A 27,872-nucleotide genomic window follows, 5' to 3' on the forward strand; every position below is an offset into this window, starting at 1 on the left:
AGTAAGTGTAATAAAGGCAGAGCCCAGAGGAGCTCACACCTCTAACAGGACGCTCAAACTTCATTTCTGCAACACAATCATCCAGATATTAAACGAGAGACGTTTACGTTTGAACTTATTAGTCCTTTTTAATGAGCTTAACACACTTTGTCTAATTAACCAACATGTGTCTTGGTATTTTCCTGTATTCTAATAATTTTGATATGTTTTTTTCCATAGCAAAATGAAGAATAATCACTCGTTGGAGACTTTAAAATATCGACTACACTTCAGAGAAGATGGGAGAGGAAATTATCGAAAGAAAAGGTGATTTATTTTTAAGGTTTGATCTCAAATGAATTCCTTTCTCAATTAGACTTTTTAAAAAGTTTCAAAGACGAACCAGCACTGGTGAGAAATTTTCTTATTACACAAGCCTATAAAATATTAGCACAAAGAAAAATGTTTAATATGCATTTACCTGCTAAAACTGCCCACAAACATTTTTTTAAAGTCAGTATAAAACTAGAATCTACCTACATCATTATTTGTGCTTTTCAGCTTGTTTGATTTCTCACTTAAAATATGCCCATACTTAAACAAAATCAATATATTTTTTAAATTGTTACTCAAACTGCCGGACAGGAACAGGTGACCAGCACGCGCATGCATTCACTCACACGCCTGTGAAGCCTTTATGCCCATAGAGAGAAAAGTGGGAAAGACAGAGATAAACAGAGAAGTTAAAATAAGGAAGAGAGTGGGAAAAGGAAAATATTAAGTACAAAGTGAGAGAGATTTTTATGGGGACTGCAAAAAAGAGAGAGAGACAGACAGAGAGGGAGATATAAAGAGAGAGAGAGGGAGAGAGAGAGAGAGAGAGAGAGAGAGAGAAAGAGAGGGAGAGAGAGGAGGGGTTATCCTGCCTCTGCCTCTTTACCCGACACTGCCCCGCACTCTCACTTAACCTCCACATAGCGCTGGACGGGAAGTAACTTAAATTACTTTTTAAAAATATCCTCCAAATGACAGCTCCTCGGGCTCCGCGTCTCTTCTGACAACGACGCCGAAGTATTTTGTTTTTACTTTCTGATCGTCGGCGCAGCGCAAACAGAGGAGTTACCAAAGTCCCCGACACGCTCCAGCGATGGTGACTTTACGCACGGGATTTGAAGACTGTTTGAACTGACTCCTCTTGTTTGGTCTCAGCGCTGACAGCCTGCCTTCATCATCATCACCATCATCACCGTCAGCATCGTCAAATATAATCTCCGAATTTGTAGCGAGAAAAAAAAGGCGCAGCAGTGAGGAGTCGAATCAGCGGATCCAGGTAAGAGAAGTCCTGTTGCATCAGTGTGGACTTGCACCGGGACCGTCACCCGGCGCGTCCTCCGAGCTGCTTGTTTTGAAAGTCGGTGCGCGCACTTCGGTTATCTCTGCTGCAAAACAAACAGCGATGACAGCAGCGGATTCAGGCTCCATCAGTGGCTTTAAACCTGCAGCTGGGCCGTGATTAGACTCGGTCGACCCGAGATGACCCGCAATAACTAACTCTCAAATCTTTTTTTTTAAACTTTCTGTATCATTAGAGGAAAAAAACTTAAGGTTATGTTGAGTAGCTGATTTATTAACAGACTTATAATAAGACAATGTCACAAAAAACTCAGAGGAGTGTTTGTAATAAAACCATAACAATTTATAATAACCAGCAACCAATACCATGAGTTTATTGTCAACTATTGTTATTTGCGTGTTAGTTGTATAGAATGACAAAGTCAAAAGTGAAGTATCATAAATATTGATTATTTTCTTTTATAATAACCAATATTAAGTTTGTTGTAAACACACAGAAACAGTGTGGTGGAGAGATTAACCTCAAACTGAACTTCACCTAAGAATCTTTGCAAAAAAAAGTTGTGATTTTTCCGCTGAGACTTATCTTAGGGTCAGTGTTAAATATAAACATGGACCATTAAATCTGTGATCCTGCAAACATAGCAAAAATATGAGCACAAATCTGTCTTCAAAACATGCCTTCATTAATTCATTTTCTCTTCCTTCACCCACTTTAAGCTTTTAAACTAAATGAAAGGAAGTCAAGGTTAATTTCAGCCATAAAAGATGCAGCTATATTGTTCAAGAAAAGCAGAGAATGAACTGGAGTTTAACGGACATCCCTGTCATGCGCTATTAACAGAAGTGGTTCAGCGGCTCTGTAGCACCAGAAAACGCTTCAATAGGCTCACAGCCCATTTAAGAGACATTTAGGAAGAGTCTCTGAAGCACTGTGCGCAAATGAGCTTTGCATAAAATAGCCAAGTAAATTAAAAACTTTACAAAAGGCGCTGAACTTTAATTCTAAAGAGCCGTTTTTGAAAAAATGTCTTTCTGTAGTCATCGCATTCAGCTCCACTGGAGTCTGCGGGGTGACACTCAGTAGTTTCCTCATCGGCCACACAGCGGTAGCCTTCTGTCCAGGATCGTGAACGCCCCGCGCTCTGCCGGACCTCTGTGGTTCGTGTGTGCGCGTCCCCGGGCTCCGCGGCACCTCCAGAGACGCACATTTCAGCGGATCTGTGGTGTCCCGTGTTTCCCCCACATGTAACTCACTGGACTACAATAGAGAGAAATAGACTACAGAGGGGGAGAAGAGAAGAGGGGCGTCTTTCGGGCCCAAGTTAACGTTCCCCCCTCGGAGGTCACGGCGGCTGACCCTAGAAGAATGCGTGAGTCATATATTAAAATAGACTCGGAGCCCTAACGCGGGTCCATTGGGAGACAATACCGGGGGAAACAGGACAGTGTCCCAGCACGGCGGGAGAGTTGAGAATTAGTCTGTAAGTTTCCTTTTTCCCTCCTACATGATTTTCAGTGCGATCGTTGCCTTTCTTTCTTTCTTTATGTTGCATCGTTAAAAAGTGTGGAGCGTGCGTCTTGACTTTCTGGGCGATAAAAGGTGTCAGTTTCACTTGTCAGTTACGCAGCCTGGTAGAGTGACAGAGCTGCTTGTGTATGAAGTTAATTGCGGGTGTGTGAACTCGAGTCACGCAGGCAGGGACAGTTTCTTATCCCCGGAGCGAGGAGCCTGCAGCTCGGACAATCACTTTGCCCCGAGTTCACGGTGAGGATGTGACAGGGGGTACAGGAGGACAAGGCGCACGACAGCGGCCTGAAGGAGACTGATAGAGTCACTTCAGGGTGTTTCCCCACATTCAGAGCCACACTACACCTCCGAGATAAGACACTGCTCGCCTGCAGATAAGGAGCTTTTAGAGACGCAGAGAGAGTGGGAGAGAGAAAAAGAAAGAGGGAGAGAGACAGAGAGAGAGAGAGAGAGAGAGAGAGAGATCACACTCCCATGATAGAAATGAGTCTGAAAACCGCTAAAGAGGAAACGCAAAGTCCGGATAATTGTTCCACTGATTTCTGATTAATTTGAACAAACTGAAACCATTAGATCTTCAACACTTGTCATGTGTGGAGTGAGCGAGAATGCGCAATTTCCCAGCATCAGCTGTGCGCTAATTGTTTTTCGCATCCACATTTTTTTGTTTGCACATCAAATCACTCCTCTATTCAGGGTTATAATTGCCCGGCCTGACAGGTCCTCCAGTTGCCAGTTTGGACCTGCCCACAGCGGCTTACGCAGTAAATCACAATTTCCAACAAGTTGTTTAATTGTTTGGACTGTGGCAGAAACAATTTATAGACCACCACCACCACCCCCTCTCTCTTGTAAGTGAGAGTGTCTGTCTGAAAAACAATCCGAGCAGGGGAGGGGGTCGCCGAAGTTGATCTCCTATGGCATTTTGTTTTGAGCAGGTGCTGCGGGTTGAAGTTCCCTCATAAGGTAAAGTGGCATTAGAGTGTCCAAATGGCAGACTTATATATAGGCTGCCAATTCAGCACATTGTCCCGGGCTGCATGGCTGCGCTCTCCCCGCTGTCTGAGGGAGACCTGCAGCTTTTCCCTTTTTTTTTTTTTTTTTTTTTTTTTTTTTTTTTTTTTGCATCTCCTCTGTGGGGATCAGCGCTGACAACAGGCGGACAGACTAAACACAGCGGCCGGTCACTGTGTGGTCCATCAGGACTCTGTCAGCAACATGAAATCACCAACCGTGCGTAAAATGCGCATCATATCTGCAGCCAATATGAATTAATCGCCGCCTGTGATGAAATATAGATTAAAATACAACATTAAAATTATGTCTCTTGCAATAAAAAAAAAAAAAACTAAGGGTGGACTACATTTTGTGCATTTAAATCCCACAGATCCAATTACTTAGTTGAAAATAAAAAGCATCTTAATTTTTTAGGTCAGCCCTACAGATGATGATTTTATTAAATTTCTTTTGATTTTGTGATTTGATATAGGCAATTAAATTTTTTGATTACACCTCTATCTTTTCCAGCATCAACACAAGTTTGTCTGTTATTATAAATCACTAAAGAGGATTTATTTTGAAAATATCAATATCAACTCCTTTTTCTTTTTCTTTATTCCCAACATTAAGCCCTGAAAATGTGCATGCTGGTGTTAATGTAATGCAAGGCCAACCTCAGGATCTAATTCTCTGTTTCTTAGAAATCCAGCCATCGCTCACACGTCATGAATAATGTGCCACATATATTTCTTGGACCCTGAGAGGCCTTTTCCTCTGGTGTGGCGCAGAGGGACTATTTAGTGGCAGAAAGAGGGTACAAATGGGAAAGATTAAAGGATTTGACAGCTGAGAGAAGAAGAGAGTGAGATGAAGAGAGACATTGAATAGAGGAGGAGGAGGAGGGGAAGAAGTGAATTTGGAGAGTGAGTGTGAGCTTGCCTTTTATCAGACAACCTTAACAGCTTGATGTGCAAAAGAAACTATTTAATTTCATCTTGAGGATGCATCATGATGCTTAACCCCCCTCTGCAATACCGTTATTATATTTTCACTGTTTATTGGCCTTCTTTCATGTGCTGACCATAGTGTTATAGATTTAAGTGTTTCCACATGTTTGTTTTTTTTTTTTTTTTTTTTTTTTTTTTTTTTTGTGAGGATGTCAATTCACCTTCATCGGAAAAACCGTCGCTCCTCCATTTTAAGCCTGTGGCTGATTTGGAGAATCCTAATTATTTGTTGTCGGGCTCTTTGAAAAAGACACCAGCCCCGAAATTGGACATGTGTTGTACAAACACAAATTAAACATTTAGCCCTAAGTATTTCTCCCTGGGTCCTAAGTGCATATTAGTCAGCCTATACTTATCTCGGGCCCAACGGCACACCCAAATTGCAGTGTTGCTGCTGAAAAAGAGGCTGAGGCCCGCGAGAATGAGCACTTGAAGCACGCTGGCAGATGCCCATAAGTTTCTCAACCACAATGCAAGCCTAGGTGTGTGTATGTACAGTATCTGTGTGTGTGTTTGTGTGCGTCTATGGACTTTAGTATCTTTTGTCTTTTTGTGATTGTCGACATAAACCAACCTGTCAAATGTTCCTCTGCGTGTGACTCGGTGTGCTCATGTGCATTTAACATTTTATCCAGTGTGTTCGTACTTGTGTGCTATAGGCACGCGTATGTTTGTGTGTGTGCATGGGCTTACCTGTTTGCATGTATTCACGCGTGTCCTTCTGCACAGTAACTGTAGGTGTGTATAATATAAAAGCATGTGTCTGTGTATCTTGTTGTGTCCTCGTCTTGTGTGTCTACACTGGGTGGCCTTTCTGCCTTCACGTACTGTATGTATGTTCTTGACTCTGTGTGTGTGTGTGTGTGTGTGTGTGCCCCGCTGGGTGGGCATACTGCTCTCCTCTGTTCTCCACCACCACATAACCTTGGAAACAGCTTCCTCATTTTTCTCCAGAGCGGAGAATAACAAGACACAACGTTTATTCTCCTCTCTCCTCTTTTTCAATGGTCGGGGTAACCTTTCCTTTCTGCCGCCGATTCTCCACCACCTGCTCCCCACCATCCAATTACAAAGCCCAGAATGAGAGCTTACCTGACACACCAACTCCTAATGACAACACCCCCGCCCCCCCCCCACACACACACACACAAACACACACAAACACACGCAGTCACTCCTCCATCCCCCTCTTTATGCATCTTTACATGCATTATCTTTTTCCTCGTCACGTTGACTGCAGCTCAGATTTTTCGGCGTCTTGATGCACAGAGCAGCTGAAGTTCATGAAGTTCAACCTCCGTGCCTCTTTTCTCTCTCTCTCTCTCTCTCTGTCTGACTTTTCTTTCTTTAAGCATCAGGGTGTGTGTCAGCGTCCTCTGATGTCTGTCACGTTAACAATGACTGTTGTGTACCTGCGGAGGATTGAGTAAGATTTATAATCGTATGCTTTACACAAGACAAACGACAAATGACTGCTGCACTGTTAACACACTCACAGACCCAGCATCCTGCCTAGGGAGAAAAATAACAGGGCTTGAGTCCATATTAAACTTCTACCACTTTATTTTTCTTTGATTATTTGGAATGAATGTTGTCTGTAATGTTGCTTTTTTTCTGTTTTCCTGTTTGTTTTGTGATTTGCAAACGACTTGGCGCACTCTCCTCTCTGCTCTCTCTTTTTTTGTTTCCGCAAGTGGAAAAACTCACCATCACACTCTCCATCGACGCAGCACAGAGAGCTGCCGTTTGTCTGAGCTGTTGAGAGTCATTCATTCAAAACTAAATGATGAGCAGCAAAATGGCTTATGCTTTACTTTTCTTGTTGTCATATACTGCTCCCCTTTATTTGATCCCCTCCAGTATTTGCATTTCACATTGATCTGACTGTGCTAAAGAACTGTACTTAACTGTCCAAAAAAAGCATCCTAACTTTATAGTATAAGGGACAAAAAGGCACAGGGACAGGGAAATAAATAACTTTAAATAAATAATCAAAGGTCCCATATTTTAAATTTTCCCTGTGTTTTATTTGAAGTGTTGATCCATAAGAAGATATATTTGTGGTTTTAAGAACCAAAAACCGTCTCAATGTAGTTTAGTTTTACATCTCCTCTCTCAGGCTTTTCTCTGGAGCTCTAGAAACAACAGGTCAGTGAGCCAATCAGAAGAGAGGAGGCTCTGAGTCTCTCTTCTGATTGGCTGACTGTTTTCTGAGTGATCTATTAAAAACACTGCAGATTTCAGGTAAACACTCAGAGAAACCAAATCCTGTAAGTTTTTTGATGGTGGGTCCAGGTGGGCGGGGCTTGGGGCATGGCTTAGAGCGGTGACTGCTTTGTTGTGACATCACAAAGTCCTGACGCCTGGTTTTAAGGCTCAGTGTCTGAATACAGGCTGTGTGCATTTCTGGACTGAGCGTATTGATACTTTCACAGTATTAATATAGAACCTAGACCTGCTTTATAATCAAGACATGGAAATTTACCTTTATACTATATGGGATCTTTAAATAACTGGAGAAAAGGTTTAACAATGAACCACTTAAGTTACACATCCACCACATGAAGTTTAACTAATATCTGTGATATGTGATGCACAATTAATTAAATTAGTTGATCAATTTATTGTCTTTTGTCAAATTCAGATAGAAAGTAGATTTGGTAGTTCGAGCTAGTAGCTCTATTACAAGGTGGATTCTCTTGATCTTATGTTCGTGTAATTATTTTTTTCCCTAAAGAAATAGATTGCTTTTGAAAAAAATGATGTTGCATGCAAAATAGATTAGTCTCACAAGTTATTACTCACTGCTGCTTGGTCATGGAAATCTCATCATTGTCACTTTATCGTTTCATTTAAAGGAGTCATTCTAAAAAGACATAATTCAGATTATTTCTTTCTCTGCTGCACTTGATGGACGTCTAGGCTTCACCAGACAAAATGAATGTTAAAAATGTCCACTGCAGTCTATTTTCTGCTAAATTGTGGACATGAATGACAGGATTAAAGTGCTGTGGTTGGGCTCTTTGGCTCATCCAATCAGATTACAAATTTTTGGTATTTCTAACAAGACTATGGGGTGACCAGGTGACTGACACTGGTGCTCCAGTGGCTCTTTATCTGTCAGTCAGTCGTTGTGGCCTTGGACTGCAGCAGCAGCAGCAGCAGATGCTTTATCAATTACACTGCTCCTGATGATTTTTCAGAAAAGGGAAATCACATGTCTGCATGTCCAGGAGCTTTTAGAGCTTTTATTTCACCCCCTCCTCCTCCTTCCACTCTTTCTTTCAGGGTCTCTTCCTCCCTTCTTTTCGTTTTGGGTTACATTTAACATCCCAAGTGAAGGCCGGTTGCCTTGACAGATGAACTTAGAGCGGAGCTGGAACTCACACCTCACACTGAAACGCTAAACATTTGCTGCAGCCGCTCTTCGTTTTAGTGTCAAATAAGGACTGAAAAAAAAACAGATTCTCTTCTTTCAGTCAAAATGCTATCAGTGACTTTCATATCAAATAACACAACAGAGTTTTTATCGTTGTTAGAGCACTGCTTATTTCATTCTGACATGAGACTCATATGACAAAAAAGCCTGTTTTCGGGCTGTCTGTCTGTGAGCTGTTGTCTCGGCCTAAAGTATTTGTGTGGCTGTTTTTCAGGGTTGCAGTGTGCGACATGGTACTTGTATGGTTTGGGAACTTTTATGAAGGCTGAGTGTCATTCATTATCCCCTCAGTGCAGAGTTGTTCAGCAGCCTTGATACAGACAGATGTTTTGTTTTCCGCAGCACTGTTTTTTTTTTAAATTTTTTTTTAGGTTGTGCAATGAGAATGGGCTGCCGTGGTGGGTTTGTTTAAACCATCTTTGCTTTGAAAAGTGAGCTCTGGAGATTATCTTCTGTTCATTTTTGGGGTTGGGATTAAGAGGATACCCTCCATGGTTCATGAAAACTCACAGTGGTGATGCATTTTGGGGGATTTTGTTCCCAACTCCACAGAGAACCTGGTGTTCATCAGGAAATATTATTCCAACTAACTGCCCTAAGATGAATCCTTACTTCAGTATAAACCTGCAATGGGCTTCATATGATGCTATGAGTCAATATGGGAACATGGTTGTCATTAGCAAACATCTCTTGGTTTGTTTTATCCTTCTTAAGAACCAGATGGGTGGGGTTTGGTGTGTGAGATGACACAAGCGCCTGAAAGTTTTTACAATCGAATGAAAGTTATGATGATACATTTGCACATCTCTTGTGTGACTGACGGCCAAGCTGCCTCTTTCTGAATTGTAATGACAAACAAACCCCACCCCTCCGGCACTCCCTATAGATTAAAACAAACAGGAAAATTATTTGTTTGATGAAAGTCTACTGTTGATGTCGATGAGTCTCTTTCAGATGCTGTGCCTGTTAATATGATCACCATTTCGCCTCTTAATGACTGTATGACAAAGATTTATAATACAAGTTGTTTCCAGTACAACACTGCAAGTTTCTTTTTGAACTCCCATCATAAATTAATGTCCAATGATAGAAAAGAAAAAGGGAAATTTGCTAAAATGTTTGTGGTGTGGAAAACGTCTCCTGTGCTGCTCTCATCAGCCCCTTTGAGACTGCTTGAGCTGCTGCACGGTGCACTTGAGCCTTGGACAGTGCACACACACACACACACACACACAGACATTCTAAGGCGTACACACATTTCATAACAGATAAAAACTGAGCTGAGAACACAGTTACACGTAGCTTGTTTTCTGTGGTCCAAACCACAAAAAGGGAATTTATTTTGCCTTCTTCTATTCAGTACATGTCTCATTTCATTTCATATTGTTCAGTCATAAAAAACCTGATATTGCTGTGTAGTGTAAACAAGGTTAGGTATTAATTGGAAGATATAAATGCCTGGATAGGAAGAAGAGGGTCTGATACCGTCACAATGACAAGTGTCTGGGAGACATATATATATATATATATATATTTAGTTTGAATGTAAGAATGGAAGCATAAGGGGAAAAATCTTGCCAAAGTATTTAAAAGGCAACTCCAGCAATTTAGTGTTGCTCTTCCATGAATCGGGGACTTGTGAGGGAAAACAACTAACAAATCATCCAGATTGAAGCAGCAGTAGCTCCAATATCCTGACTTAAGCTTGAGCTAAAATTGCTGGAACCCTAAGTTTCCCATAATGCCACTCAATTGTGTCTCTTCATTAGATCCTGGTAAACTGCTGCATTTTCAGTCTTCATGTATCCAGATTGTAACGCTGGCTTTTGGTAGTATCCAAGCCTGACAACCCTGATGACATCACTCCAGTGTCATAGACTTTACACAGCTTCTCCTCCCCATCATCAGTAAACTGATCCTGGTGTGTGAAGTTGGTGAAGTGCCCCTTTAAAGGTCATGCATTTTACACTTTTCCTGTTTTATTTGAAGTGTTGATCGATAAGAAGATATATTTATGGTTTTAAAACCATCTCAATGTAGTTTTACATCTGTTCTCTCAGGCTTCTCTCTGGAGCTCTAGTAACAACAGGTCGGTGAGAGGAGGCTTTGAGCCTCTCTCCTGATTGGCTGACTGTTTCCTGAGTGATCAAATAAAAATATAACAGATTTCAGGTAAAGGAAGGTTGGATGGGTCCAGGTGGGCGGGGCTTGGGCATGGGTGAGAGCAATGACTGCTTTGTTGTCACAAAGTTCATTTTAAGGCTCAGTGTCTGAATGCAGGCTGTGAGCATTTCTCTGTGGACTCTGTGATACTTTCACAGTATTAATATAGAAACTAGATCTGCTTTATGATCAAACAACACATGGAAATCTACCTTTATACTATATGGGACCTTTAATTGTCCGTCTATGTGTAAAAAGTTATTGCATAAAAGTTATAGTTTGTACATGAGGCGCCCTCATGAAGATCGTTTTTCCTTTTCTACTCAACTCATAATTCAGCTTTTGTACCAGTTTAAGAACAGCGAATCAATCAGATTTATTGGTTATTTGGTGCAGAACCAGGTGCGTGGCATTGTTCTCACCTGGGTAAACAAAGTAAAAAAGATTAATAATCACTTTAGATTTTGAAAGAAACAACTGCAAACAATCCTGGTGTGATTTTCCTCTGAGCTCATGTTTACATAGCTTTTATAGTTTGATTCTTCCCTCCTCTAAAAGCAGGCAGGCTAACCTTCACTTTACCGCTCCGAGTGGTTTGGAGTAATGGGGCGTGGCGGCAGGGTTCGGGGTGCGAGGCCTCTGAAACGACCCTGTGGTGAAGTAGTGAGGGCCAGGATAGCGTGGTCCCACCCACCGAGCCAAAAGCCCAAATCCAATTGGTCGCCGGCCAGCTTGTCTACGCAGGGCGTTGCCATGGTTTCCAGGCCCCAAAAGAAGCCTTTAATCGAGTTGTTGTCATCATGAGATGGTGGTGAGTGTTTGGGCTCGCAGTGGAGAGATAGAAGCAACAGTGAGAAAAAAAGAGAAAGAGAGAGAGAGAGAATGAGGGAGGCTGAGTATTGACCGTGTGGCTCAGAATAGAAATGCGCCGCTTGACAGGCAGCTCTGAAGGCAGCCAGTCTTTTTGAGATACACACATCAGGTTCACTCCTGGTGTCATGAAGTTCCCAGGGCTATATAGCGCCTGGGAAAGTGTTCAAAAATGACATGCTCCTGACACACTCCTGGCTCATGTCTATTTGTATATGGTATGCTATGTTCTGAACACAGTGTTGGATTAGCAGGAGCGTGGAGTGCGGTGTTCAGTGATGACGGGGTGTGCAGAGGAGTGGCGCTGGCTTGGGTATCAAGCTGACTGGGCTCAGACCTCAGGTTTCCGCCACGTAATCCAACACACTTTAGATGGTGGGGCGGATGGCGGCATCATGGCCTGCTGACATTTGTGCCAGGAGGTTTCACACACATAAGATACACTCACTGATAGTAGCGCTGTGCATGTGTGTGTGTGTGTGTGTGTGTGTGTTATTGTGTGACCCATCTGAGGAGAATTACAGCCACACCATGGGACCCACCTCGTGGGCTTTTCCATGCATCTATTGATAACCGCAGGTTGTGGGAGCAAACTTTGTTTTACTGCTCAGTCTGAGATGTAACTACAGGGGAAACAACCAATCAGGTCAGTCGTACCACTGTATTGTTAGAGGTAGCTAATTTGTCTTGGCTCGCAGCCGACGTGTAACCGAATAAAATGGCCCTTTGCCACCGTCCCTCAAGATGATGGTTCCCTGTTGGAGGGCCTGCCATTGCAGAGGAGAAAATCGCTGCCTCAGCAGGCTGTTAAGTCTCATTCTCAAGGAGCTTACACTGTGTCTCCCTGTTTAATATGGGAAACATACGTAGGCCCGCCTGTGATGTCAATTGTTATTGCTGGAGGCCAGCTATAGGAAAAATCTCATTTGCCTTTTCTCAAGCACTGTAGTGAAAAGTAGCTTATGTCATAAAGACGCTATTGTGGCTGCTGCGGGGCCTGCTGTATGTTTCTGTGTGTGTGCGTGTGTGTGTGTGCGTGTGTGTGTAAGTGTCACTACTTTGACCCATACATTGTGGATTTCACGTGTGTTTTCCTCACATTTGTGTAGGTTTGAATGGACAATGGTTTCTGTGCCTGTTTCTTCATGGCGCACACAAAGGGAGTTAAGTGGCGGCCCTTTGTGCTGGAGATTTATGAATTAGAGCTGCTATTGTAGCTGCCACAAATGATTACATAGTTCTTGCGCCCGCCCCTGTTTGATTTTCTGCTTGTGTTTAGTCATTGTGCAGCTCCATGTCTTTTGCTGGTGGAGATAATAACGCCGATGATGGAAGGAGTCTTGTGTGTATCAGCCTGAGGAGAACAGAACATCCGTCCAATTTGACATAACTCAAACACTTACATGTGAAAAGAATCATGTCTTAAGAGACCTGTTTGGTATATCACAAATATCAAGTCTGATCTTGCCCAATTGATATTTATAAAATGTATAAGTCTTCACTTTACCATCCGATCTGCCAGAGTTCCACCTGTGGAGCTTTCTCTGCAGCCCACAAGGTTGTATCAGGACATTTCCAGCTGCAAATGTGTACATGTGTTAATCCATCAATTTCCCCCAGATTATCTAAGATTAAAAATAATGAGCTTTCATGATAACCAACTCCAAACTGAGATGGGGCATAAAATGTGAGTAGCATCATAAAATTGCAGAGGACTGAAAAATGTGGCTCCAGTCAGATCAATAACTGTTAGCCATGTAATCACTCTCTCAGCCTGAATCCCACAGACGTCTGTTTCAGCTGCGGACACAGCAGCAAAAATGCACTTATATAGACAAGAAATGTGGGGAAATGAAGCAAAGGAAAAAGTCTTGATCCTCAGTAAACATTTGCATCATGCCAAAGATTTCTATAAAATGAAATACACTCATTAATTTCTTAGGAAAACACGTCACTGCAGTGCAACAAGTCAGAACAGTGTGGGGAAGGGGAAAGAGATAAACTGTATGTTTGATTTCTCTTATGAATACAAATTGTAGACATATGGGGGAGGAGGGGATTGAAGTAAAACAGTTGATATTTATTGCCACCACAGTTTTTCTATCCGTTTTTTAAAGCCATTTCTGACAACCACCTCCTCCTCACCTCAACAAGCCTCCCCTCATGTTGGGCTTCTCCATGTTTTACAGAGCAGCAGATTTGTGTGCTGTCCTCTAAATCATTTCCCTCTCTCACAGATTGCTCCCTGCAGGAATATTGGCCTGACAGCCGTTTTTTCCTCACTCTGCTTCCCCAGTGGACTCATTTACATTTATGCATGCAGCAATTAATTACAGACTGGCGCTGGCCTTGTAAATTAGAGGGAGCCGAGGTCGCCCTCATTAATTGCCCCTGACAGTTAAAGCCTTGTTTGGGTCATGACAAGGCTGACTTCAGGCAGGGATAGTGAACGCTTAGCAGTGGTTGGCTGGTCTTCATACATCTGATATCACTTTGCAGCAAATGAGGAAAATTTACTTTATTGATGATTATATTATTTTGTACTACTGTGTTTTTTTTTTGCTGGATACAAAGAAAAAAAGTTTTGCAAACTTATGTTCTATATCCCAGAAAACCTTTCTCTCTACAGCTATAGGTTGTCATTCCATTCCTTGTGTTTTGTCTTTAGCGTGATGGCTTCTGTGTTTTTTTTTTTTCTTTTTTGGGGGGGGGGGGGGGGGTCTTTCATCCAAATACTTGTGGAGGGGTTTTTCTATAGACTCAGGAGTCAGGCAGGCGACTTCTCACGGTATTGGCCTTTTCATGCAAAGACGCTCCAACTTTTTCCGGCTGCTTCCCTCACAAGGCCCTCCTTTCTTCTCTGTCACGCAGCGATGTGTTTGTGCATACCTCATCGGCTTGACAAAAGAAGGGAGAGATCCTATTCACTTCTGCCTTTGACATTCACCTCTTGTTTTTACAATCTTTCCAAGGCGCGCTGTTTGCACAGTGGAACAGGCTTTGTCTTGAAGAAGCGGGACAATGGTGAGCGCCCTAATGTAATCTCCTAAGGGTAGCAAGCAGAGGGGCGAGGTCGAGACGTATGTGCTGGCGCTTGCCCCTACCAGCCCTCTCTCTCCCTCCCACCCTTCACTTGAGCAATATTTCATGTTAACAGCGACTCTGGAGAGAATACATGTTGTCACTTAAGCCTCTGTAATGTTCACCTAAGCCTTTTGTGAAGGAAACACAAAAGCTTTTCACTCATGCAAACATCCTCTTCACTTGTTGCACTTATTAAAGGTGCTCTGAGCAGCGGTTTGACCACCCACGTGTATATCTGCAACTCTGTCTCTTTATCAGCATAAACAGAAAACATTAATGGTGAAATATTATCCTTCCCACCTCCTTCCCTCCTTTGCCAAACAGAACTAAACACAACCAAACTAGATGCAGACCGCTCCAAGTCCTGCGTTTACACGCCCGACCAACCACGTTTAGATGAACTGGGGGTTAAGGGGGCTCTTCATCTCACAATTTCATTTTAATTTTCTGAAACTGACACCCCGTCAATCAAAACCACTTTAGCATGGGTACAAAGTTTAGAAGGTGGGCAGGACTGAAACGTCTCTCTGCTGCTTTAAAGGTCCCATATTTTATACCTTTCCATTGTTCTTTCCGTTTTTCAGTCTTCACACATCCAGATTGTAACACAGGCCGTAGTCTCCAAGCTTGACAACCCTGATGATATCACTGTAACACCATCAAAGTTATTTTGTTAGACTTTACACAGCTTCTCCTTCCCATCATCAGTAAACTGATCCTGATGTGTAAAGTTGATGGAGTGCCCCTTTAAAGATCACATTTTTCACACTTCTCCTGTGTTTTATTTAAACCAAAAACCATCTCAATGTACTTTTACATCTAAGGCTTCTCTCTGGAGCTCTAGCAACAACAGGTTGGCGAGCCACTCACAAGAGAGGAGGCTCTGATTCTCTCCTCTGATTGGCTCACTGTTTTCTAAGTGATCTAATAAAAATATAACAGATTTCAGGTAAATACTCAGAGAAACCGAATCCTCCAAGGTTGGATGGTGGGTCCAGTTGGGCGGGGCTTGGGACATGGCTGAGGGCGGTGACTGCTTTGTTGTGACATCACAAAGTAACAGAAGTCCTGATGGCTCGTTTTAAGACTCAGTTTGTGAATACAGGCTGTGTGCATTTCTCTGTGGACTGAGGCTTTGATACTTTCATAGTATTAATGTAGAACCTAGACCTGCTTTATAACCAAAGAACACATGGACATCTACCTTTATACTATATAAGACCTTTAGTTATTTTTATTTTTTCATGAATGAGTGCAACAGCACCAGCACTCTTAAGGAAAGTTTGTCTGTTTCATTTGAGTGTTTATTGTATTTTCACACTTCTGTATGTCAGCCAGGGTTTCGCCCTGCCTTCCAGCGTGGCTGTTCAGATCAGCTATAAACACTTTTGCCTTCAGACATGCCTGGACAACATGACAAACGAACTAGTTTGTTTCAAACATACCCTGGCATTTAAGGATGTCACTCCTCAAGGATTGGAATAAACATTGCCAGTGAACATAATCCAGCGGTAATTCTCTGAAACGTATTAGTGAAGCAGATTATTTTGTTATGAAACGCATGTTTTTATAAGATAGGATTGATATCTGAAGTTTGACAACCTGTCAGTCACAATTTCATAGTGTGAAATGCAATGAAATAGCTCAGTGATAACAGGAAGATAATTTGCTTGCAGAGAAACAGAGTCAGCGTGTGCTTTAAGCTCGTTATTTATGGGTCAACTCAGCCTCATTCTGGCTTAAATGCCCATATGATTACTTGGAGCCATACTCCGCTTCCTATGGTGCAGACATGGAAGTGGCAGCACGGAGCCTCATGTGGTGCTAAGCTCATTGAGAGAGCTTCTGTCTCATAGAGTTCCATTGTTCTTACTCCAGTGTGTCCACGTCTGCACAAGTGGCATTGACAGCTGCGACAAGACAACATTTGGGACTGTGCATATTTTGTTGCGTGAATGCATGCATTCATTGTGCAGGTGCAGGCCTCACTCTGAATATAATACAGTGTATCTCCTTGTTGTGCACCATATCTTTTACCTCTCCTGTTACAGTCTGCAAGGCCATGATGTCACGGCTTTGCTTTTGCCAGAAGCATGGCTCTGGCCTTTCGTTTTGCTTGCTCCAAGGTTGTCATCCAGACAGGTGCTCTTTTTTTTTTCTTGCTGCTGGCTCAACAGTAGGGCAACATGTGCCATTTTACAGCTGTTGGACAATGGGCCAAAAAGGTAGCTGTTACTTCCTGCAGTTGTCAGGAGGATCCTGAAATGGCTTTATAGCCCGCGGCTCCTGTGTCAGCTCCCCCTCTGAGGTGGATGAGAGGAGCAGTGGTTGAGACTGGACATGTGGGGAGATCATGAACAGAAGAGTGAGACAGAAAAAAGCCAACAACTCTATTACTTGAGTCAAAGTATAGATCCTCCTGGTTAAAAATTACTCCAATACTAGTGAAGGTTGTTCAGTCAGATTTTCACTTGAGTTAAAGTACTGGAGTACTTGATTTTAAAAAAGTATTCAAAAGTACATTTTTTCATGTCAGCACATTGTTCCACATTTACAGAACCTGATGACTCTGACACAACCTGCTGAATGAACTGACTGTAGAACCTGTCGAATAAAAAGCTTGTAGAATATGATACAGTCTGTAGAAGTCACCATAAAAACACACTTGAATCAACAAAAGGAGCAATTTCATTTTTATTTTTTCATTTTTTTATTTAGCATGCCCCACCCCTCAAAAAACAGCATGGCAGTGTTCTGGCCATAGGGTTCTGACACGGCTCTGGCTGTGTGTATGTGTGTGTGCACATGTGTCCATCAAACAGACAGTGGCTTTGCTCTAGATGCAGTTTACACAGGGGGGGAAAAAAACAATCATACCTACAGTAGTTACAGACCTCTGACTTCTAGCATAGCCATCATTAGGCCACTGCCAAGTTCTAACTGAGCTGTTCAAAAATGCAACAGCACAACATGATTGACAGGCCTGTTACATTTTTCAAAGTAAAATAAAATTCATTCCACTGACTAAAAGCTTTGCTTCAAAGTGACGAATACTTCATAGAAATGTAGTGGAATCAAAGTACAATATTTGTCTTTTTAAGTGTAGTGGAGTAAAAGTCATTGTACTTGAAAAATACACTTAAGTAGAGTACTCAAGTAAATGTACTTAGTTACTGTCTGAGCGTGTGTGGCAGCTTGTCTGAGTGCTGACTGGTTCCAGTAACTCAATGATGCCCATCTACTTCCAGAAGACCATCTCTCTTTTTCACTCTTCAGGTCTGTGAAATCCCTCTGTAACATATCACTGTATCTCACAATGTGGCAAATATTTGCAAAAATCACATATTCAGATCAAGTGTAATGGCTCTAATGTGTAGAAGTTCCTTTTTAGTAGCACTTCAGAAGAAGTACTTAAATACTTATGTGTAAAATGAAAGTCTACTTTAGTATTACAATAGAATTTATTAAAACAATAGCTCTACATCATCATATTGTGAGGAAGCTGAAAGACAATGAAGACTGAGTTATTTTTTGTTTCTTTGGCTTCACCTTATTAACATGGACGTTGCGGCTCACGGAGGGTTAATGTGTACATGTAGAAGCTTGAAAATCTACATGGGCAGGTAGTCTATAGTCATGAACTCTCCTGCCACACCTTCAGTGCATTATAGCACCACTCCTACACACAGATAGTTACAGAAACTGTATAACGTATTATTATTTAAGACCGTGTCATCCTAATCTACCCTGCACCACACCTGTCAGTGGATTGTCCAGTGGGTGGCTTGTACATACAGTATTACCAAAGTGGAGGAGCTCTTTATAAACACAGGGCTGTATGCCCTGTGTGTTCACTGTATATCAGCATATGCAGAAACGCAAGGGATGTTTTGTGCAGAACGCATGCATGTTAGTGTGAATGTGAGTGTGAAGGCTGTGACTGAAAGCGTGTGTGTGTGTGTGTGCGTGCGTGCGTGCGTGCGTGAGAGCATGTGCGTTTTGCAACTACTCTCCTCTACTGGGCAGCCAGCTGTCTCTCTGATTACCCAGCATCCTCCAGGTGTCAGATCTGCCATCTGCAGATGAGTGGCAAGGCATGTGGAGCGGAGGAATGGAGGAGGGAGGGAGGAAAGGGGGGGGTTGAGGGGGTTGAGGGGAGGTGGGGGGTAGAAGAAGAGGAAACAGAATAACTGGTTCTACAGACATCTGGAACGTGTTCAGACGGGTCAGCGAGCACTGCAGAGTGTGAACAGCACTCAGGGGATTCCAGCTCGCAGTCACTTGATTGAAAAGGTGGCTTCTTTGAGTCTTTGGTCTTTTCAGCTTTTGTTGGGGAATCCTGCTTCTTCTACAAAGAGAGAGAGAGAGAGAGAGAGAGAGAGAGAGAGAGAAAGAGAGAGGAGAAAGAAGTTGCGTCTTACAGAAATATTTGCAGGGATGTTTCTCCGAAGTGTGTTTTTTTGCCGACTATTTGTTATAATTATTATTATCACAAGAACTTCTTAGCGTACAAGTCTTTGAGTTGTTCTGGTCAGAATTGCCCTTAATTATGCCCTGAGAGAAAAATGCATCCAAGAGAATCATTTGCTTGATTCAATACATGAATAAAAGATCATACATGCCCAGTGTTGCCTTTTTTCTTCATTGTTCTCAATTAGCCTCAAATTGTGGAATCAAAGGCGTGTTTATATTGCGCTCTTTGTACAACTTAGATACTGTGTTAAGGCGCGGTCACGATACATATAGTGCTCTGTATGTTGTGTTGCCTGTGTGTCTGTGAGCACAGCCTCTCTCTTTAACTCTGTCCTCATCCTGTTCAGCTTCTTTCTTTCTTTAATTAGCGGCCTCCCACTCTCAATTAAGACTGCCTCCCATCCTCTCTCAATTTGGGGCCCTCTGTCCTGAGCAGTGCACCTTCAAAGCGGACTATCGGCAGTTTGACCTCTTTGATGTTATTATTTGTTTTTTAGGACCTTGGTTTAGCAAATGGCTGTTTGTAGTGTGTGCTTGTGTGCGTGTGAGGCTATAATAAGGCTGACTCCAGGTTAGCTCCTGGAGTCAGAGTGGTCTGTTTAAGCCAGGCATCCAAGGAATGGCAAGCTGTCCACTTGACAAGCGTATTTGTTCCCGCTCTCATCGGGACAAATTTTTGAAAGAAAATATCAGGCATCACTAACTGTATTAAGAAAGATTGTGGCCAATTTTTTTTTCGACTTCAAAGCCACGCACAAGAATCGCTCTGTTTGTCATTTGTTGGGCTTTGCGTGGCTGAGTCGGTGCCGTTGTTTGTGCAGCGAAACTGCTGAGAGAGAAATACAGTGATCCTCTGTTGGCGCTGCTGCGGACTTCACACAGGACCTCTGTTCTGTCTCGAACATCCACTACAGAGAGACCTCAGGTGGGCCCAGAGTGTATTCACTGGGCTCCAGAAACACGTTCCAATTCAAATTTTCATAAGTTGGCATGATGCGAAGAATTTAGTCCGTGTTTGTTAAAAAATGTTTCCTGATTCACTTAAAATTTTGGTTTTGCTTGCCCAGATTTTAGGATTCAGTCCTGGATAATCTACAGAACACATGTCAACAGCTATTTCATTGTAGTTACACCCCCATTGTATTTGGGTGGAGGAAGAAGTCTGAGAAACAAATAGCTCACAAAACTGTATGGTTAGACATCATTAGACATAAAAAAGAAATTGAAACTGATCATTTGATTAATGGTGATGATGACTACTACACAATTATTATTGGAAATACAATCATTTTCTTCTGTTTTCCTCTTTTTCAGGTGACGTTCATGAATTTTAAAGTCATCCACAAGTGAGAAGAGGGTGCTGGAGTTGAAGTCTCTTATTTCTGTAAGTTTCCCCTCAGCAACATGTATTTTCTGGTACACTAACATGGGCCTCTTGTGTGTGCCACCGTTTGGCACTCTGGATGTTTACGTCCACCAAATGGTAGATTTTAAGCTCTAATGGAGAACACATTATTGTTTCCTCCGTGCAGAATGGAGCAAGTCATGGTGGTGTTTGAACATGCCACGTTTGGCACCAGCAGTTGTTTCAGCAGAGCAGCAGTGTGTGTGTGTGTGTGTGTGCGTGTGTGTTAGTCCATGCTAACAAAACTGTAGCTGACTTGTGTGCATGTCCACTACCTCTCTCCCCTCCATCAGCACATACAGAACGCTTTTGATTTGTTTCGCAGCAAATGCAGACCTCCACTCCAGTTAGTATTCTGCCCTGTGCACCCTCAATAGCTGCTTTCACTCGGGTGAAGAAAGGGGTCTTTTAAAGACTCTCACAGGCATCACTCCAGGAACCTTTCAGCACCGGGACCTACAGTATGCCTTTTAATGGACTTTCTCTCTGTGAGCAATAAAGATTATATCTGGAGTCAAACAGTGCTGTAGGTAACACTAGCCCAAATTACGCTGGTGAGGCTGCAGCGGCCGATCTGGATGGTTTCAGCAGAGGCGGGAGACATGAAATGTACAGATGGGAGTGGTTGGAGAAAAGAGTGATCTGACCATCTGGCTAATCCCCCTGTTTAAGAATTCTTATTAAGGCTCTCTGTAGTGGCCCTTGAGCCGTGTCACTGCTGGGTCAACAAGTGGCCTGTGTGATTCTCGCTGGCATCTCACTCGCAGAATGGACAGATGAGCGTCAGTGTTTTGTTGTGGGTGATAATCTGTGTTCTGCCAGTCGGTTGGTCGGTCGGGGGGTTCAGTTTCAAAGTCTTGATTTATGGGTCGTGTAAATCGTCTTGTATCACAATCTAGAGCTGTGGTTTTCCACCATGGGGTCATGACGCAATTAAAGGGTTACAACATAGAGCTTTGGGGTCATTGATGATTGATGTAGGAAGCAGAAAGAAACATTTCTACTGCAAAAAAAAATCAACTTTCTCAAAGGTCCATATAGTATAAAGGTCTCTGTCCATGTGTAGTTTGATTATAAAGCAGGTCTAGGTTCTATATTAATACTGTGAAAGTATCAAAGCCTCAGTCCACAGAGAAATGCACACAGCCTGTATTCAGAAACTGAGCCTTAAAACCAGCCGTCGGGATTTCTGTAACTTTGTGATGTCACAACAAAGCAGTTACCGCCCTCAGCCACAACCCAAGCCCCACCCACATGGACCCAACGTCCAGCCTTGCAGGATTTTGTTTCTTTGCAATGTTTTTATTCAATCACTCAGAAAACAGTGAGCCAATCAGAAGAGAGGCTCTGAGCCTCTCTTTTTTGGTTCTTAAAACCACAAATATATCTTCTTATGGATCAACACTTCAAATGCAGGAAAAGTTTAAAATATGTTCTCTTTAAGATGTTTGCTGGGATTCTTTAGTCACTTACTCAATATTTTTACCCCTCATCCCTCTGAAATGTATTCAAATATAACAACCAGAGAAGGAGGCATCAGTCTTGTTGACCCGTACTGAGAACTGTGACAAGATGCTGCAATTATATATAGCTTTTATAGCCAAAAAAAAGAGCAAATAAGGGACCTCTTATGACAGATGTTTTTAGATCCTTTGGTAGATGATTTTTATCAAACTGCCATTAAATAATAAAAACATCCCAGTAATTTATAGAGAGCCTTATCTATCTTTTCCTCTGTCTAACTGCGCTGTGTTTGAAGAAAGGAATTGTGTCACGATTGGGGAAAACCGGACCACTTAGGCTCACTTTTAATTTCATCAAACTCCCTTAATTTCATCAGTTCATCCCGAAACTCGAAATCACATTATTGTGTCTTTTAACATGCAGTTACTTTTCAAATGTAATTACATTGCGGTGAGTTGACAGGTGGACCCTCATAACAAAATTACAGCCTTTATAGGGCACTGATCCTGTCGTGACAGCAGCAATTTATGGTATCTTTGTTTTATAAGACTTTGGAAGGGCGACCGCTGCTGCTGCGTGTTGAAGGATCTGCAAAATCAAGGGCTTGACTTGACTGTATATATCTAATGATCAGAGGAGCAGGCGTGTGTGTCATCAGACAGAACACAAAATCTGTCTTGAAACAGGTTCTTATTGGTTGCAGTGTATTTACCTTTGAAGCGTGGAGAACTGGATCCAGATTTTTATTTGTGTATCCAAAAACTGTTTAGTGTTGGATTAAGAAAATAAGATCACGTGTGTTTCTCCAGCACGGCTTTTACTGATACAAGCATTTTCCTCGCAGATATTATAAGCTTGAACCTGCAAAGTCCAAGTTTTACATGCAGCTGTAAGTAGAAGCAGTGAAGAAGACTTTGAGAGAAGAATTCAGCCTAATTGTGGAGCTTTCTTGTTACACATGGTTGCTGTAATGGCAGTCATTTGCAAAGAGTTAGAAAAGTGACCTGACAGCAAGCAGCCATTGGGATGATTTGTGATAAACTAATGAGCTAATGAGCTAATGAACCCACTGAGGTTACCTGTTTGGCTTCCGCACAACAATGTCCTCCTCTGCTCCGTTCCTTGTTGCCTCAAGTTTTGTATGTGAACTTCACAGCGTTACAGTGTAAGACGGATCAGTGCGGCTAATGGGCAGCGTCTAACAAAATTTAGTGAAGTTTCTCAGTGCTTAACCTTATGTTAACAGTGAGCTATTATGTCCCCTTGACCTGGGACGTTTAGTTAATTGATCTGATTTGTCCACACATATGAAATGTCCACTTAGGCCTAAAGTGGACAGAATGCCTTGCAAGTTTGCGGCAAGGAACTTATTTAACGGTGGGAAAAGAGGAGTGAAGTTCAGCGATCTGCCACGGCCACGCTTCAAGTCAGTACATTCGTTCATGCATGCCAGCTCGCCAGCGCATGCGCGACCAGTACATATGTTTGTGTGTTATGTATTTAGTTGTTTGTCAGGCCGAGTCTGTATCGATTTATTTGTGTTTGTGCTTGCGTGCATGTTTGTGTTTTGCACACTCATGCCTCATCAACATCCCGTCTGAGGCCCATCTGGTTTGTTTTGAAGAGGCTCGTGGAGCTTGCAGCGGCCGGGGCTTTGAGGCAGGGCCGGGCCAGCAGCGGTTCCTCCCCACTACACATAAATCCACGGTGCGAGGCCCGCTGCCAGTAACAGTATAGACCGACCCTCGTGGCTACTTCCCAAACCACCCAAGCTCATACCCCACTTTCTCTCTTCTATTGCCCTTGAAATGGGGCCTGCTCTAAATATTATCTCCCCCTGTGCTTTATCCCTCCATTTATCCCTAAGTCGGCAGAGAGAAGAAAGGAGCCGTGGGGCTGAGTCACTTTTTCCCCTCTCTTCTCCTCTCTCCAAAACCACAGGCAGCGGCAGCGGCTTCCTGGAGATGAGCGCTTTTGTCTGTTGTGCGACCGCTGCGGCTTTAGGCAGATCCTCCTCTGATGAGGTAATGCACAGGCTAGATGAGGAGGCAGAGTGAGAAAGGAGGGAGGTGAGGGAGGAGAGCAGCTTGGAGATGGATCTATATATTTTAACCTTTGATTTATCCGGGGAAAGCGTTTTCGTCAGGGGGTGCTCTTTTTCAGTAACACCCTGCTTGACATGGAGGCCACACGTTCACACCTCCTTAAAGACAACCAGTGAGACCAGTTTTCAGCTGGGGGCTGCTGCTCAGCTCCACAGCATCATCTGTGGGTTCTGGACTTTGATGAGGGACAGGAACAGAGTACTACCTCACCTGTGGACAAGCTCTGGTGATCTTGTTTCCCGAACGGCAACGATTTTAGAAAGAGGCATTTTCGGGAGAGGGGTATGACAGACAGCAAGGTTCTCCAGCTGGACCTGATGTTGCATTTACTGTATGTGGTGTGCACTGTAACTTATATGGATCTATGGTGGCGATAAGTTTTAGGATGAAATATGCAACTGGATGGCACAGAGGAAAAACAGTGGACAGTGTCGGCAGGTGGGAAGACGAGAAGGGAGCACATTCCTGTGTCCGACTTGTAACTCTTAGTGGTTAGTGCTTAAATAATATTCAAAACTTCAAAAAAGTCAAAATGAAAGTAATTCTAAGAAGTGTCATCAGACCGGTCGTAGGAGGCTAATGACGGGAAACTTTGAATAAGTGCAACAAATGTTCCTTACAAGTATTTACATCACTGCTGCCCTCACGTGTCACACAGCTGAATATGACGTCATTGAGTGAGATAGCAGTTCACGTGCAGTAACCAGTGTGACCAGATTATCAAAAATGATTAGGAGACATCATGATTCCTTCCTCCCCTCCGTCCCTCCAACGTCCTGTTAATGGGACATAAAGTCCAACCTCTCCTCTGCTGACGTCTTAACCTTCTAATGGCGACTTCAGTGCTGGTGCCTTGGAAAAAGCACATGACACACACACACGCACGCACACACACACACACACACACACACACACACACACACACACACACACACACACACACCAGGCCAAATGAAGGAGTTGGCAGTAGAGGGACCTGTAGTACACAGGGAATTGGCGAAGCTAAAATTGGAGGAGAACAGGGAAAATGTTGAAGAGAACTGAGAGTAAATGTGTTTTTTGAGTTTGTTCTTACATCGGAGTCTGTCGGTGAGAAGCTGTGCTTTATTTTTTCAGGAAGGTTAGTTATGTAGTTTAACCTACTGATTTATGACTATAAACATGTGTTTCATTTGTTTTGTTCTGTGCTAAAAACAAAACACCAAACAAAAATATATAACACCATAATTTGAAAATCTGTAATTTTACTTTAAAGTGTCCTAAAGTTTTAAGACACTATTTCATTATTCATTCAGAGTATTTCAGTTGCTATTTAAGAATTTATAAAAATATTTTTTGTTATTCCAAGGAAAGTTTCCTCCCAGCTTTCACAATTGACAATAAAAAAGTTGGATGAAAATCCAGGTTGAGTGTATCTGCATGTGTGCACACACTATTCAGCTACTCTAACAGTCTGTCCACGAGTACATGCTCACGTCTTTTCTCTCATTTCTTTGGTGGCAACTGTTATCTGCATGGTCTTCAGGCTTCTTGTTGAGGAATGCCACAGGACCTGCTGATATTCAGGATAATTGCTTCCTGTTTTAACTTTCACGGGTCATCGAGGTCAGGGGTCAGGGTCAGTTTCAGCTGTTGTGCTAGGGGCTACAGGGGACACCGCCTGGTTCTTAGATCATGGTGATCCAGCCCATCATTCCCTCCAAACAATATACCTCATCACCTTTTTTTTTTTTTTACATTCTTCAACAGGTTGTAGCTGGAAAGAGGTTATTTGCAGCTGTTTGGCTTCCGTCAACACTTCATTAAAAAAAAAGCAGAGGGTTTTTAAATAGCTTGTGCTTGAATGCAGTGTCGTCCATGTAGGTAGAAAGAGGGAAGGTCAGAACACAAAGTGCCGTCTCTGCAACAATTACCTCTGCTGCAAAGCTAACACCTGTTTCCAAGAGACTTGTGGCAGCTTCCCATGTGTGACCACTCTTTTTTTTTTACTGACCCTGAATGCAGTTCACTACCAAACACCAACAGCCCCGCATTGTTGTCATTACAGTATTCTCATTACAGTAAAGAAAAAAAAAATCCTGCATCTCATTTTAAAGCTGCCATCAGCTGAAATTAACTGGCCTTAATGGCTGCTGATCGCATTCCTACACCCAACGCCTTCATTTTTAGTGATCGGTTCGTTTAAGTACATGCTAGCGTAATTGCGGTCTCTTCCTTGATTAGATTTGCACCAGCTTTTAACAAAGCCTGCTCGAACTTAATCCAATGAGCCCCATTGTAGCGAGAGCCGAGGGATGACATCGCTTCTGGTTAGCTTCAAAATCAACCGGGCCGTCGAGCAATTATAGGCTGCGCTGATGAAGAGGCCGGACGGCTAAAGCGAATAGCGTGTTTCTCCGAGCTCACAAGATAATAAGTGGCCAATTGAGCCATAATTCATACCATGAATTACCTTTTTACTTTGTGAAGATGCCAACTTTTCAGAAAATGTTCTGCAATGGGAATTATTTCCATGAATTTAGGCTCAAGGTCTTTAATTCAATTTAACAGTTAAAAATGTTTTAATTAATAATTAGGCATGAAGCAATAAAGCAATAAAGAAATAAAGGCAGTGAAACACGGTGCCTGGTTTATTCAGTCAGGTCCATCAAACATGGGCCTGATCCGTCTCTTCTGCTTTTGTCTTGCTGACACCGGTTGATGTCTTGTAGTATCACACAGCAGAGCCCGCCCCGCTGGCAACTGGAACGGGGACGAGCAGCCCAGCAGCGTGTAGAGGTGTCGGCTGCGGCTGCGTCCTCCGCTGACACCTGCTCGTCCATAATCACAGTTAGAGACTAAACCGCCTCCTGACCTGTGGCTGTGTGTCACACGCTCAATCCCGTAATCCTCTCCTTTGTTCTCTGTCACCGTCAATTAGTCATGTACCAGGAGTCAGCCGGAGGAAAGCATGTGTGTGTGTGTGTGTGTGTGTGTGTGTGTGAGGATACATGCCCCAACCCGAAATGTTTTAATTACACTTCACTGTTACTGTAACTGAGAAGTTGGTTTGATCTATTGAGTGTGCAAGTAACCGTCAAAGTTGTTATTTTTGAGCAAAAGTGGTAAAAAAAAAAAAAAGATAGTAAATTAAATATCCTTGGGTTTTAACTGTTAGTGGTGCAAAAAAGGCAATTAAAAGGGGCTTTTTCACAATTTTCTATCACCATCATAGACCAAATAATTAATCAAAAAATAATCAAGAATTAGAATAATTGTTATTTGCTGCCTTAAAGTTATTTTGTAGAAGGTGTCACTTTTTTCTAATTTATCTTTTAATTTATATTTTCAGTTCTGTTAAAGAATGTTATAGCCAATGCTTAAAGTGCTATAACTTAAAGGAAATCATAGTATGAAGTGAAAAATAGGCTGTAAAAAGGCTGTAGGTTTTAGTTCTTTCCAGACACACACACAACCTGAGGCAGATCTTGTTAGTGATATTTATCCTTATGTCACTTTATAGGAATGTACAGTGTCATTAGTATTAGTCTAAGTGATCACTTCAGATCAGTGTCTAGATTAAGAACAGGAAGGGTTTCGAATGAGCCAAGATTCTCTTTCTCTTTCTTTATCTCCTCTTCCCATCTATGCTGTGTCTGCAAACCCTCCTCTATTCTTAACAATAGGATTTCATGCTCACTATAAATAGGCCTGAACAAGTTAGAGCTCACCTGTTCAAGCTGTAACTAATCCAGAACTATTTCTATAGTTCCCTTGAGGTTCAATGATCCGGCCCGTAAGGTGCCAGGGGATGAGCAGGCATGCTGGTATGCTGGAGAAGAGAGAGACGTCGAGAGAGAGAGAGAGAAAAAGAAAGAAAGGAAAATGATTTTGGATGCAGGCCTGGTTCATGAAGGGCCGTTTTGGAAATCAAAAGCTGTTGATTGCGGTTTCAGGATGTTTTTGCAGTGCGTTTCGAATGTTAATGTAATGTATTGAGCTCAGTCATTTGGTCTTGGCA

At 42.5% G+C, this 27,872-nt stretch overlaps 1 protein-coding gene across 3 annotated transcripts in view; it reads left to right on the forward strand.

The window, feature by feature from the left end:
• The first annotated feature begins 844 nt into the window (after nt 1-844).
• Nucleotides 845-27,872, forward strand: part of LOC111229733 (transcription factor SOX-6-like) — a 116,923-nt gene continuing 89,895 nt past the window's right edge. For all 3 annotated transcript variants that reach the window (XM_022756198.1, XM_022756199.1, XM_022756200.1), the window contains exons 1-2: nt 845-1,309; nt 20,213-20,282. The gene's annotated coding sequence lies outside the window, so the exon portion shown is untranslated. The remainder of the gene's footprint in view (nt 1,310-20,212; nt 20,283-27,872) is intronic.

The sequence above is a fragment of the Seriola dumerili genome, unplaced genomic scaffold, assembly GCF_002260705.1.
Source record: "Seriola dumerili isolate Sdu_G_001 unplaced genomic scaffold, Sdu_1.0 BDQW01000242.1, whole genome shotgun sequence".
Lineage (NCBI taxonomy): Eukaryota > Metazoa > Chordata > Actinopteri > Carangiformes > Carangidae > Seriola > Seriola dumerili.